This window comes from Corylus avellana, chromosome 11 (genome assembly GCF_965113065.1).
Source record: "Corylus avellana chromosome 11, dhCorAvel1.hap1.2, whole genome shotgun sequence".
NCBI lineage: Eukaryota > Viridiplantae > Streptophyta > Magnoliopsida > Fagales > Betulaceae > Corylus > Corylus avellana.
Window position 1 is genome coordinate 10,782,859 of NC_142500.1, and position 12,888 is coordinate 10,795,746.

The following is a 12,888-nucleotide window of genomic DNA, read 5'->3' on the forward strand; positions in this document are numbered from 1 at the left end:
GATGAAATTGGATGACTTATTAGATGACGCTTGGCATATATATTAAAAAAAAAAAAGTGAAATAAATGATCATTGATGGCTTTTCACTGAGTAACTGGACCTCTTGTTTCAAAGCACTGAGTGTTCACGTCAAAAGGTGAAAAATTTGGATTTGATCATTGTCATGGTTAGTTGGTTTTGTAGCCTTTTTGACTCGAGTTAGTAGGTCCTCAGGGGTGTCTCTACACCTAATGCCCTAAAACCACCTGGTTTGGGAGCTATTGACTTAACACTCGCTACAAGGGTCAATTAGAAAGCTCAAGAGAACCAACATTGCACAACCTGACCAAAAAAGAAAAAAAAAAAAGAAAAAAAGAAGAAGAAATATGCCTTGTGTCATTCTAATAGGAATTTTAGTGAATTTTGAGATTTGGAGACATTTACATATTGGAAAGATTTGGAAGCCTCATAATTTTGTGCTAATTCACTTTACACTGTTTTCAAACTTGTGATATTTTAGCATGTCCTTTGTAAGTAATTGCACTTTAAGATTCCAATTCATTGTAAAGATGGAGTTCATCTTTTTAAGCTTGCTAATGAATAAAAATCATGATCTTGAAGTGATACTTTAATTTTTGGGGATGACATGAACTGTGCATGATGTTTGTGGGTAACATTTATGGAAAACCATCACGAGACTTCACTTGTCCACTAGGGAATTCCTAGGGGTTTAAAAGGTTTGTTGCATACGCTAAATGCAATCGTACATCTCACGAAAGATGGATTTATCATTTATTTTTTGTTTTTCCATTCCTGCTTTTTGTTTTGTATTGCTAAGGGACTAGCAATATGTAAGTTTGGGGGTGTGATAAGCGCTAAAATATTCATATTTTCAGCCCTTATCTTACATGTTTTAATCCTTTGGTTGTAATTAATTAGGCCATTTTAATTCATTTTTGTGTTTTTGATGTTTTTACAGGCTTTTAGAAGAAAGTGAAGTAAAACTGGGTGATTTAGGCTCAAAAAGAGAATATGGGAAAATTGGAGCTCCCTAGTACTGCGATCAATCGCAGGGTACCTGCGATCAAGCGCAATACCAAAGAAGATATTGCACGAGCCAAGCCAGGAGCGATCGAGCGCAGGCAAAAGAAGGATCGATCGCAGTCATGCGATCGAGCGCACCCGTGCGCAGGAGGCATTCCAAGTGGCAGCTACAATGTCCCTATTTCCATATTAGGGTTTTTCAAACTCCAAATTGTAATAAGACTGAAACCCTACGAAAATCCTAGGGTTTACTACTTTTCCAAGGACTTCTAAAGCCTATAAATAGACTCCTAAGCCTTTAGAATAGGTAGGCTTGGAGAAGGGAGAAGGAAAGGAGCTCTCAAGTGAAGTCTCGGGTTTTTTCTTTCTTTTCTTTTCTTTTATTTTATGAAGATATTTAACATCAACTCTATGTATATCTAATTTATTTAGTAGGGCTAGATTGAAGCCCTAGTTATGTTAAATTAATATTTCAATATTGGCGCCGTGTGATGATCATGTTGTGGTATTTAACTTGATTAATACCTGCTTGCATGAATTCCTCATATGTGTATGCCTGATCAACATGTGCATGTGGTATGGACTTGTTAGTTAGATCAATTTGGATGGCCGAGTCCTGGGTTTAACTTAAGTAACAAAAGAATCCACACCGCGATTCTTGGGTTAATCAACATGAGGAACCGGGAGTATACACCCATGCCCTAGGCCCTGTGTGTTTGTCGATTTCCATAGAACATATGCTTTTCCAAAGAACAATTTAGTATACACCATGCTAAATCCTTTAGGAAAGAAAAGAGTTAGAGTATACACCCATGCCTAATTCATTGCTTAGGGAAATCAATAGCTTAAGGAATTAGAGTTTAACCCTTAGGTTGGCAAACATTAAATATGCATAACTTGATCAAAGCATTGGCATATTGATATACTAGTTTAACATAATTAGTGGTGGATATCAAAGCCTTACCCTTTGTTATCATCACATCAACAATCAATCTTTAACTTGCTTTTGCTTAAGAAATCTATTTTTAAACATAAATTCAGCAATCCTCGTGGGAATGATCCTGTACTTGCACCCTATACTACCATGTTGACCTTGTGTACTTGCAGGTAAAACGTACAATTATTTACCTATTAATTTATGTATATTTTTGCACAACAGTAACATTTCTGGAAAACCCTCACGAGACTTTACTTGTCCACTAGGGAATTCCTAGGGGTTTAAAAGGCTTGTTGCATGTGCTAAATGCAATCGTACATCCCACGAAAGATGAATTTATCTATTGTTTTATGTTTTTTCATTCTTGTTTTTATTTTTATATTGCTAAGGGATTAGCAATATGTAAGTTTGAGGATGTGATAAGTGCTAAAATATTCATATTTTCAGCCCTTAACTTGCATGTTTTAATCCTTTAGTTTTAGTTAATTAGGCCATTTTAATTCTAATTTGTGTTTTTCATGTTTTTACAGGCTTTTGGAAGAAAATGAAGTAAAACTGGGTGATTTGGGCATAAAGAGAGAATATGGGAAAAGTTGGAACTCCCTGATACTGCGATCAATCGCAGGGTACCTGTGATCGAGCACAGTACCTGAGAGGACATCGCACAAAGCAAGCCAGGAACGATCGAGCGCATGCCAGAAGAAGGATCAATCGCAGACTTGCGATCGAGCGCACACGGGCTACGATCAAGCACACCCGTGCGCAGGAGACAAACCAAGGTGGTGGCTAAGATGTCCCTATTTCCATATTAGGGTTTTCCAACTCCCAATTGTAATAGGATTAAAACCCTACGAAATCCCTAGGGTTTACTACTTTTCTAAGGACTTCTAAAGCCTATAAATAGACTTTTAAGCCTTTAGAATAAAAAGAAAACGCTTGAGAAGGAGAAGAAGAGGAGCTCTTGAAATTCAAGTCTCGGGTTTATTCTTTTCTTTTCTTTTATTAAGATGTTTAACATTAATTTTATGTGTAACTAATTTATTTAGTAGGACTAGATTGAAGCCCTAGTTATGTTTAGTTAATATTTTAATATTGGCGCCTTTGTGATGGTTATGTTATGCTATTTAACTTGGTTAATTCCTGCTTTCATGAATTCCTCATATGTGTGTGCCTGATCAACATATGCATGTGGTATGGACTAGTTAATTAAATCAATTTGGATGATCGAGTCCTGGGTTTAATGTAAGTAACAAAAGAAATCCACACTGGGTTCTTGGGTTAATCAACATGGGGAACCGGGAGTAGACACCCATGCCCTAGGCCTCATGCGTTTGTCTATTTCCACAGATTCATGCTTTCTTAAAGAACAACTTAGTAGACACCCATACTAAATCCTTTAAGAAAGAAAATAATTAGAGTAGACACCCATGCCTAATTCGTTGCTTAGGAAAATCAATAGCTTAAGGAGTAGACACCCATACCTTTAGGTTGACAAACATTAAGTATGCATAACATGATCAAAGCATTGACATATTGTTATATTAGCTAGATATAATTAGTGGTGGATATCAAAGCCCTACCTTTTATTATCATCACTTTAACAATCAATCTTTGTTTTCACTGAAGGAATTTATTTTTAAAACATAAATTCAGCAATTCTCGTGGGAATGATCCTGTACTTGCACCATATACTACTATGTTGACCTTGTGCACTTGCAGGTAAAACGTACAATTATTCATCTATTCATGTAGGTAGATAATTTGCACAACATGTTACGCTGAAATAATCTTAAATAGCAGAAAATCTGAAATTTATGAATACAAAACAATACTTTTAAAAATACTATTCTTTACACAAAATATCCAAAATTGTGCCGAACAAGGCATTTATACAAATCCACTCCATTGTCTAAACTCTAGACAAACTTCACCAACCTAGAATCTTTGTACATCTCAAATATGAAGCTCTAATCACATCTACATAATTACCTTGACTTTCCATTCCTGCAAACACTACAAAAACTGTAAAGTAATGAGTTAATTGATTGACGATAATATAAATCATTATTGAAGCAATTATATCAAAAGGCCAGACATTTAATAAAATTACAAAGATCTGTATTATTGAATATCAATATCACTCTCAGTAAGTAAGAATGCTTACAGTAGATTACATGAATGGATCATCAAAGGTAATTACTTGTTGAAACTCATTTTGCTTCGCACAGTCTCTTTCTTTTGATATCTCTCACGGTCTCCAAAAACTCCGGTTTGAAAAAATTCTATGGGGGTGGTCGAATCACCCCTGGAGGGTGGCCGGCCACCCCCAGATTGACCTTAAGGGTGGCTGAGCCACCTCCAAGGCCGGTCTGGAGGTGGCCGAACCACCCCCGGCCAAAAAGGGGGTGGCCGAAACCACCTCCATGGGCCTTGGAGGTAGGTCAAACTAGGGATGGCTGGCCACCCCGTGAGGGTGGTTCTATGGTTGGCCATCCCTAAACCATAGAAATTTTCAAACTGGAGGTGGTGATTTGGTATTTTCCAAAATCTGAGGTATTAGTTTTGTCATGCTTTAAAACCTAAGGAGGAAAATTAAAAAACCTCAAAACCCAGATACTAAAAAAGTTATTAACCCTTTATTTTTTATAGTTTTGTGGAGCTAATTTCTCAGGACACTTCACCACAAACCATTATTGCACTTATCGAAACACATCAAACACTTTCCTGGGTCTAAAACATGTCACACAAAACACATTACTACGCCAAATTCAAAACCAGTAAAAAAAAAAAAAAATACAACATAATAAACCATATACATTTAGAAAGATAATCACAATCATAAGGTTAAACTAAAAGTAAACAAATAAAAACACCAACACATATTGTCTCAAACTAACAGGTCATAAGCATCATAAAAACATCCCCAAAATTAAAAAGTAGTTTGTCATTCTTAACCCAAAATTCTCCCCCTTTTTGTAATAAGTGGTCAAAGGGAAAGCTTCATTCATCTTCATTCGAGGAGAGACTGCAGAGTATTTTCAATTCTGAACTCTTGAGACTTTATCTCATCAAGACTCTGTTTAATCCTAGCAAATTCTTGTTTGAGTTCATCTACTTGGGTTTTGACAAAAACCTTGTGCTCTTCAAGAAGCTTTTCCAACTCATGGAGAGATCTAGATCCACACGAGGTAGAATCAAAGGATGGGGAAGGGTTTATCCTTTTCTCAGATTTGGAGATTGTCACCCAGTCAAAGGCAGAAGGTTCACTTGCAACATCCTCATTCTGACGTCGAGGCACTAAGAAATGAGACAGTACTTTGCTGATCACCCCACCATAACCAAGACCTAGATTCAATGCCTTTACCTTACTGACGTATGCAATGCCGTCAATAATCACCGTGGCCAGATCGATTTTGTGATTCTTGAGTAAGGCATATAAGAACTAAGCACAGTCAATTGAAAGTGCCGAGTGTTGAATGAGATGCATTAGATTGCTCATGATCATGAAGGTGAGCATTCTCTTAGGGAGCTTGATGGACTTGACTGGAAATGCCTTCCATGAGCGAGGCCAAGGTACGAGACCAAACAGTTCATCAATTTCCTCACAGGAGGGAGCATCCTCAGGAGCGTAAGGAAATTGACTTCTGGAGATATGAGGAATTTTTAGAATCTTGGCCAAGGTCTTTGGATCAAGAGTAATTTCTCTTCCTCTAACAAATGTGGTGAGGGTTGAGGAGGAAGAACAGTGCTCTTGCACATTTGAGTAAAATTCCTGAACCATTTTAGGAAAAACAGCATGGTTGAAGCACCATGAACGGAAGCCATTTTCTGCTCTCAAAAACTCAAGGATGAAACAGAGCTCTTTGTTGTGAAAATTTTAATTTACTCGCAAGTGCATGAATCATTTGCAATAAAGGGTTACAAGTTCGAGGTCGATCCTACAGGGAATTGTGTTTATGAAGACAAAATTTATATCTAAACTAATTAAATCTTAACCTAATTCCTAAAAAGATTTGAATTTTGAGCTTTGAAAATAAAACATAAACTAAATAAGATAAAATTATCCAAAAGATGAAGTACTAAGGTTATGGAATCTGCACTCATCAAATCCTATGTATATTCTACTATGCTTTAAAAAATAATTAAATCATTCAATGAATCCGTTCTTTACACAAATCACAAAAGATATCTCGTTTAAATTAAATAATCAGATGTATCTGTAAATCACAAAAGATATCCAATTTAAACCAAATCATCAAATTTATCCATAGAACGAAACACAATGAATATCCAATATTTTGATAAATAAAAACCCAAGCAATCAATTAAATGAAACTATCTCAAATCATCAAATGTATCTGTAAATCACAAGAGATATCCAAGAATCATTCCACTAATTGAATTTGAAGTAGAACAATTGAAATATTAAAACTCAATAAAATCGGATAATATTAACTTACATGAAAACAATGTTGCTCTTCATAGGTGAGGCTTCATCTTCAACCTTAGTTCAGAATTGGTTACATATGATTATGAAAAATAAAACCAACCTAAAGAAAAACTTAGCTAAAGAGAGAACTGGTGTGAAAATTTCGTTCTTGGTCTCCAGCCTACTTTCTTGAGGCTTAACAGTCTATTTATAGGGGTTTCTAGGATTTTTAACCCTAAAAACAGTGGCTAGGTCTTGAAGCTACGGAAATTGCAACTTTGACGTGTCCGTTCGGATAGGCTTTTTCACCGTTCGGATGGGTACTTCACCCGAGTGCGCTCGATCCCCTAAATGGTGCACTTGAGTGCAAGTCCGTTTGGACGGAGACTTCACCATTCGGCCAGGGATTTCACCGCTTGGACAGCCTGTGAATGGAGGCTTTTTTGACCTAGTAAACATCATAATTAGCAAACTCTCATGAAACATTACTTTGTAGATCTTTGAGTTAGCTTTCCAATGCCGTAAACTCGCTCCAATTCGAGTTTCAAAACTTTAGATATGGTCTTTTTAGTATGACTCGTTAGGTGCGAATCATCGCTCAATCCAAATTTGCTGCTAATGCTCTTCGAAGTGTCTTAAGCCCCAGAATTAATGGAATTAGTTGCATTTTTCCTTCGAAACCTGAAAATTATAAAACAAAACAACATCAAGCAAATAACAATGCTAAGGAATTACACATATGCAAATTAAGGGGCTCAAATATGCAACATTTGGCATTCATCACTCTTTTGAAGAAAAATCCTCCATGATGATAGGACGTTCCACAATAACCTTCTGTCCTGAAAACGTTTTTGACAGAAAATGAACTTGATCAGAACTTGTCTGAAACCTCCATGCAAAACCATCTTCTCCATCAGTAATAGCTGTTTTTGACAGGGGAGGAGTAGGACTAATGGCCACTCAAGCCTTTTTAACCGTTTGAACAATCATATCTGGTTGTCATGATGCATCCCTTTCAACTCTCGTAAGTGACTTTCTTTTTAGAAGAAGACGTATCTGTAAACAAACAAGTGATACTTCAAGAATCTCTTTTTCCTCCCAACCGAACACTCAAGACAGAATTTAAAGATCACAGTCCTCAGGGAAGTAGGAAATGTCAAGACAATAAGAAACAAGATTCCTCCTCAGAACAGAGGATCCTAAACAGACAAAAACAAAAACTCAATTTGTTACACAAAACAAAACTAGGATTCAAGATCCAGCCCTTTAAACAAAAGATTCAAGAAAAACACAAAACAAAACTAGGATTCAAGATCCAGCCCTTTAAACAAAAGATTCAAGAAAAACACAACCCAATCCAAGGGAACAAGTAAAAAGATGACATAGGACTCAAAAGGAGTTCTAAATATCAAGAAATAGACGATTCCCACAACAAGAGAGCTCAGAAACCCAGATTAACGAAGGAAAATGATATTCATGAAACTCATCAGTTAATCAAGTGACTACATCCTCAAAATACAAATGCAGAAAAAGACAACAAGAGAAACCATCGATTTCGAACCCCATAGAAAAACCCCAACCCACACACAATGAAACTGCAAGTAAGAAGAAAATGAAAATATACCTTTGAAGTTGTACCAAGTGATGAGATATAGCCGAGAAAGGAAATGACGGAGTAGACTTTTGATCATAAGAAAAGAGGAAAAGCGAAACAAAATGAGTAATAGAGAAAGGACTCCGTAAAAAGTAGATCTAGTTTCTGTTATAACCGGGGTGTACTCCGTTAAGACGGGAAGGCAGAAAGTGATTTGACAGTTGAATTCTTGTCTTAACGAAGTATTTCTCCCGTTATGACAAACAGAGTACCTTATCATGTCATGATGTGGAATGATCTTGTTAAGACGGAACACACACACCAATTCCTGTTAAGATGAGATATCCTCCGTTAAGACGGCCTACTCAAGCTTCTTTGTTAAAAAAAACTTTGAGGGCACATCCCTCAAAAACAACTTCTCAAAAGATAAACAATAGGTTCAGTAGTCAATTAACCCTCTGATCACATAAGTTGCAACAGACACATTCATAGATTCAATTCTCACAATAAGAAATTTGGAAAGTCAATCCAGTTAAGGCATAAACAGTGAAGTGAGTGATTATTTCAAAAACAGAGGATATGCAATTCAAACCTCATGTGTCAAGATGTTATGCAGGGAATTGTCACTTTATACAGAAGTTAAACCCTTCTTCCCTGATTCTTGAGCACACACCCATTTCTCCCCAATTGTCCAAGTCATTTATTCGAAACGGTATCAATCCCTTAGGTGTTTCACCTTTTACTGCAATGCATAGACCCCGGCTTTTTCTATAAGGATCAAGAAGTAAGACATCTTTTGTAGTATCTAGTAGATTCGCCATGTTTGTATGATCATAAGATTTGCCATCTCACTCAGCTGAAAGGGAGTCACTAAAACCTTGAATGGTAGCAGGAAATGCCATGCAGACAACTTTCTTCCCTTTTTGATCATCAGAGTCATTTGACTCAGATTCATCACTCAAGGATGCATTCAAGGCATTTGTTCTAGCATTCTTCAGGTTCCCACAATCAGTCCTAATGTGACCAAATCCTTGACTCTCATAGCATTGAGGAAACTTAGTTTTCTTGTCTTGGTGGGATTTATCTCTTAGACCCTCTTGAGATTCTCCTTTGTCAGGCCACTTCGAAGATCTTATTCTAGTTTGTTTATTATTCTTCAAATATTTCTGGAAATTTCTAGTAAGCATGGCTATAGGTTTTGAGTCAGATGACTCATCATCACTTGATTTTTCATGAACCATTTCCTTTTCCATCTTGGTGGTTTTTATTGCTATGCTTTTGGCTTTGGGAGAGAATCTCCTGCTCTCATAGGTGATGAGAGAACCTACCAATTCATCAACATCCAATGATTCCACATCCTTACTTTCCTCAACAACAGTAATTTTAGGATCAAAATGAGAAGGTAGTGATCGAAGAATTTTTTTCAATCACTTTAACTTCAGACACTTTCTCACAAAGCCCTCTCATGGAGTTCATAATCTCACTTAATTTGGTGTAGAATTCACCAAATGTTTCATCTTCCTTCATGTTCACGGTCTTAAATCGAGAGGTCAATATTTGAAGTTTGGCCTTCCTCACTCCTTTTGATCCTTCATGGGTCTTCTCAAGAATATCCCATGCCTCTTTCGAGGTCTCACAAAGAGTAATCCGTCAAAACTCATCTGACAACATGCAGTTGAAAATGCAACTTAACCCATGATTATTCCAGTTGCTCTTCATCGTGTCTCCGTTACTCCATTTGTCAAAATCACCATCCGGCCAATCAAATTCCTTTTCGACCGTGAGCCATATATTGTCATTTAGCCATTTCAAGTATGCTTTCATACGAACCTTCCAATGAGCATAATTATTCCCATTGAAGATGGGAGGAGCATTAGAAAAAAGGAGTATTTGGCTCCATAACGACGAGGTCAATGAACACGCTCTAGACGTGAGTCTAAACTAAGTGAACCCGCTCTGATACCAATTGAAATTTTACTAGGATCATGTTCTACCTCTAGCAACCAAATATTTCAAAATAAGAGACTAAGCCATATAATCAAATACAAAAGATGCACAGTGGAAATAAATATATTTTAAGTCCTTGGGTCAATGCGCCAAAATTAAATTCTCCTTGAGTTTTTTTTTTTTTTTTTTTTTTTCGAAAATTTACTCACTGGGTCAATCAAAATGCCAAGAAAATCCCTACCATCAAAATTTTTTAACTACTGTTAGATTGGTTGAAACGCACCATTTTGCCATGTCATCATAATAAGTTTTTATTAATTTAATTTAAAATTTTTTTAAAAAGAATTGAAAGGGTGGCCAGAAGCCACTCCTAACCACCCCCAACCATTATGGGGTGGCCGGAAGCCACCCCAGGCGTGGTTTGCCCACCCTTTGAATGGCTTCTGGCCACCCCAAACCACCTAGGGGTGGCTCGCGGCCACCCTATCAGTTGTTTGGGGCGGCCTGCCACCTAAAGGGTGGCCTGCAGGCCACCCCTAAGCCCTAGGGGTGACTCACGGCCACCCTATGGGTGGTTGCGAGCCACGCTTAGGGTTTAGGCCACCCCAAACCACCCATGGCGTGGCTCTCGGCCGCCCCATCGATGCTTTGGGGTGGCTGCAAGCCATCCATGTGGTTTAGGGGTGGCCTACGGGTCACCCAAAACCACCTATGGGGTGGCTTGCGGCCACCCCTTGCAAGCCACCCCAAACCACCCAAAGGGTGGCTACGAGCCACCCCTAGGGTTTAGGGGTGGCCCACAAACCACCCATGGGGTGGCTCATAAGCCACCCTTAGGTGGTTTGGGGTGGCCTGCGAACCATCTAGGGGTGGCCAGGGGTGGGTCAATTTTTTTTAATTAATTAATTAATTTTTATTTTTAGAATTAATTTTTAAATTAAATTAATAAAAAAGTAATATGTTGACGTGGTAAAACAGTGCGTTTCAACCAATCTAACGCCAGTTAAAAAATTTTGACTATAGAGATTTTCTTGGCATTTCGATTGACCCATGGAGTAAATTTTCGAAAAAGAAGAAAACTTAGGGAGATAAAAATTTTGGTGCGTTAACTCAAGGACTTATGATATATTTACCCTAAATAGAACAACACAACCATAACACAAGATTTGTTTACGAAGTGGAAAACCCTTGAGCACCTCAAGGTAAAAACCACTCTGAGTAGCCAAGCCCAAGAAATCACTAAATAAAGATTCATAGTTACAAAATAGACGATACTCACTCACTTGAGGACCTCTAAACTTAGTAAGAATAACAAGCTTTTTAGCTTGTCTCCATCGTGACTATCTTCAAGCAGTGACTTTCCTTACCGATCATTCGGTAGACTTCCTTCACCAAGCATCCAAGTAGCAATCTTTAAGTAGACGAACGAACAAGGAAACACGCCAATCAAGAGAAAAGAGCCGCTCCAAGCTATAACACGTCTCCTCTTGAATAAAACGACACCACTGAGACACAGCTCCCATGGAGAAAAATCGAGACTTCAGTGAAAGGAGCTCAAAAAAATATTTCCAAAGTCTGAAGAATGAACAATGACAGAAATCCTTTTATAATGAAACATTTTTGTCATCACGTCTTAACAGGACACTTTCTCTGTATGATGTAAAGGCGGTCCCGTCCTGACGTGAAGAACAAATGTCTCCTCTCCGTTACTTTCCTTGTCTTAATGCAGCCTTTGACAAGAAAACAGCAGCTTCGGCTATGGTCTCGTTACATGTCTTGTTCTAACGGGGTTCCTAACGAGAAAAGAGTAGCTTGAACTTCACTCCTGTCACATCCTCGTTCTGACGCAGCTCATGACGAGAAAACAGTAACTCCCCATTACATGCCTCGTCCTGATGGCACTCCTGACGGAAACCAGTAACTCCCGGTTACATGTCTCATTTTAACGGGCCTTCTGATGGGAAAAACAGAGACTTCTTCAACCATGCTATGAGAACCTAAACACTATTACCAAAAGTTTTAAACACTCAAACAAAGATAGCAACAACAAGAACATTACAAGATAAGTCATTGAATTAGGCCAACCTAGAACCTAACAATATGCTCATAAGAATGGTTAGAAAACTGTCCAGTGTTAGGACAATATCTAACATGGTGATAAGAACTATAGCAATATGAACATGGTACATGGGGTGTTGAAATGCCTCCCCACATGAACTAAACTAACAAAAATAAAATAAAAGAAAATAACAAAAGAAAATAAAAATGAAAAAAAAAAAATCACAAACACAGGTGTGTTGGAAATTCAGAGCTTGAATCAAGCACTGTGCCGTAGGTGTGCTTGATCTCACATGAGGGTGCGCTTGAGCGCACTGCCGACAGATGTTGGGGGGTAGGGTTGATGCGCTCGCGTGCAACTTGTTGGAGTCTGGTAGGGTGCGTAGGTGTGCTTGATCGCACTAAATGGTGCGCTCGAGCGCACTGTTGATGTTGGGCTTGAGCACTAGCTGGCTGGGCAGGAGCGCAAGGGTGCTAGAAGGGCAGCAGAGCTACGGACCTGGAACAGAAAAAATCCAAAAAACACCAAAACGAAAAATATAAAGAAACATAAAATAAAATAATAATAAAAAAAGGAAAACAGGAAATAATTAAGCAAAATTTAATCTTTAAAACTTAATAACGTAACTGTTTGCAGGCCTCACGACGGCGCCAAAAATTGATGGTCTTTTTGTGTCTAAAAATATCAATAATAAAAATAACCACTCGCAATAGAACGAATTCTTATGAGATAGGACTATATAGAGGGTGTTGAACCTCAAGGACTGCGTGGGTGTTATTATCAAGCTTTTCAAGATTAAATATAACTCAATTTAAAAGATGATTGATTTGTTTTGTTTTTAAACTAAATGCATAAAAGTAAAAGTAAAGATAAATAGTATTAGAGATAGAATAGGGGGT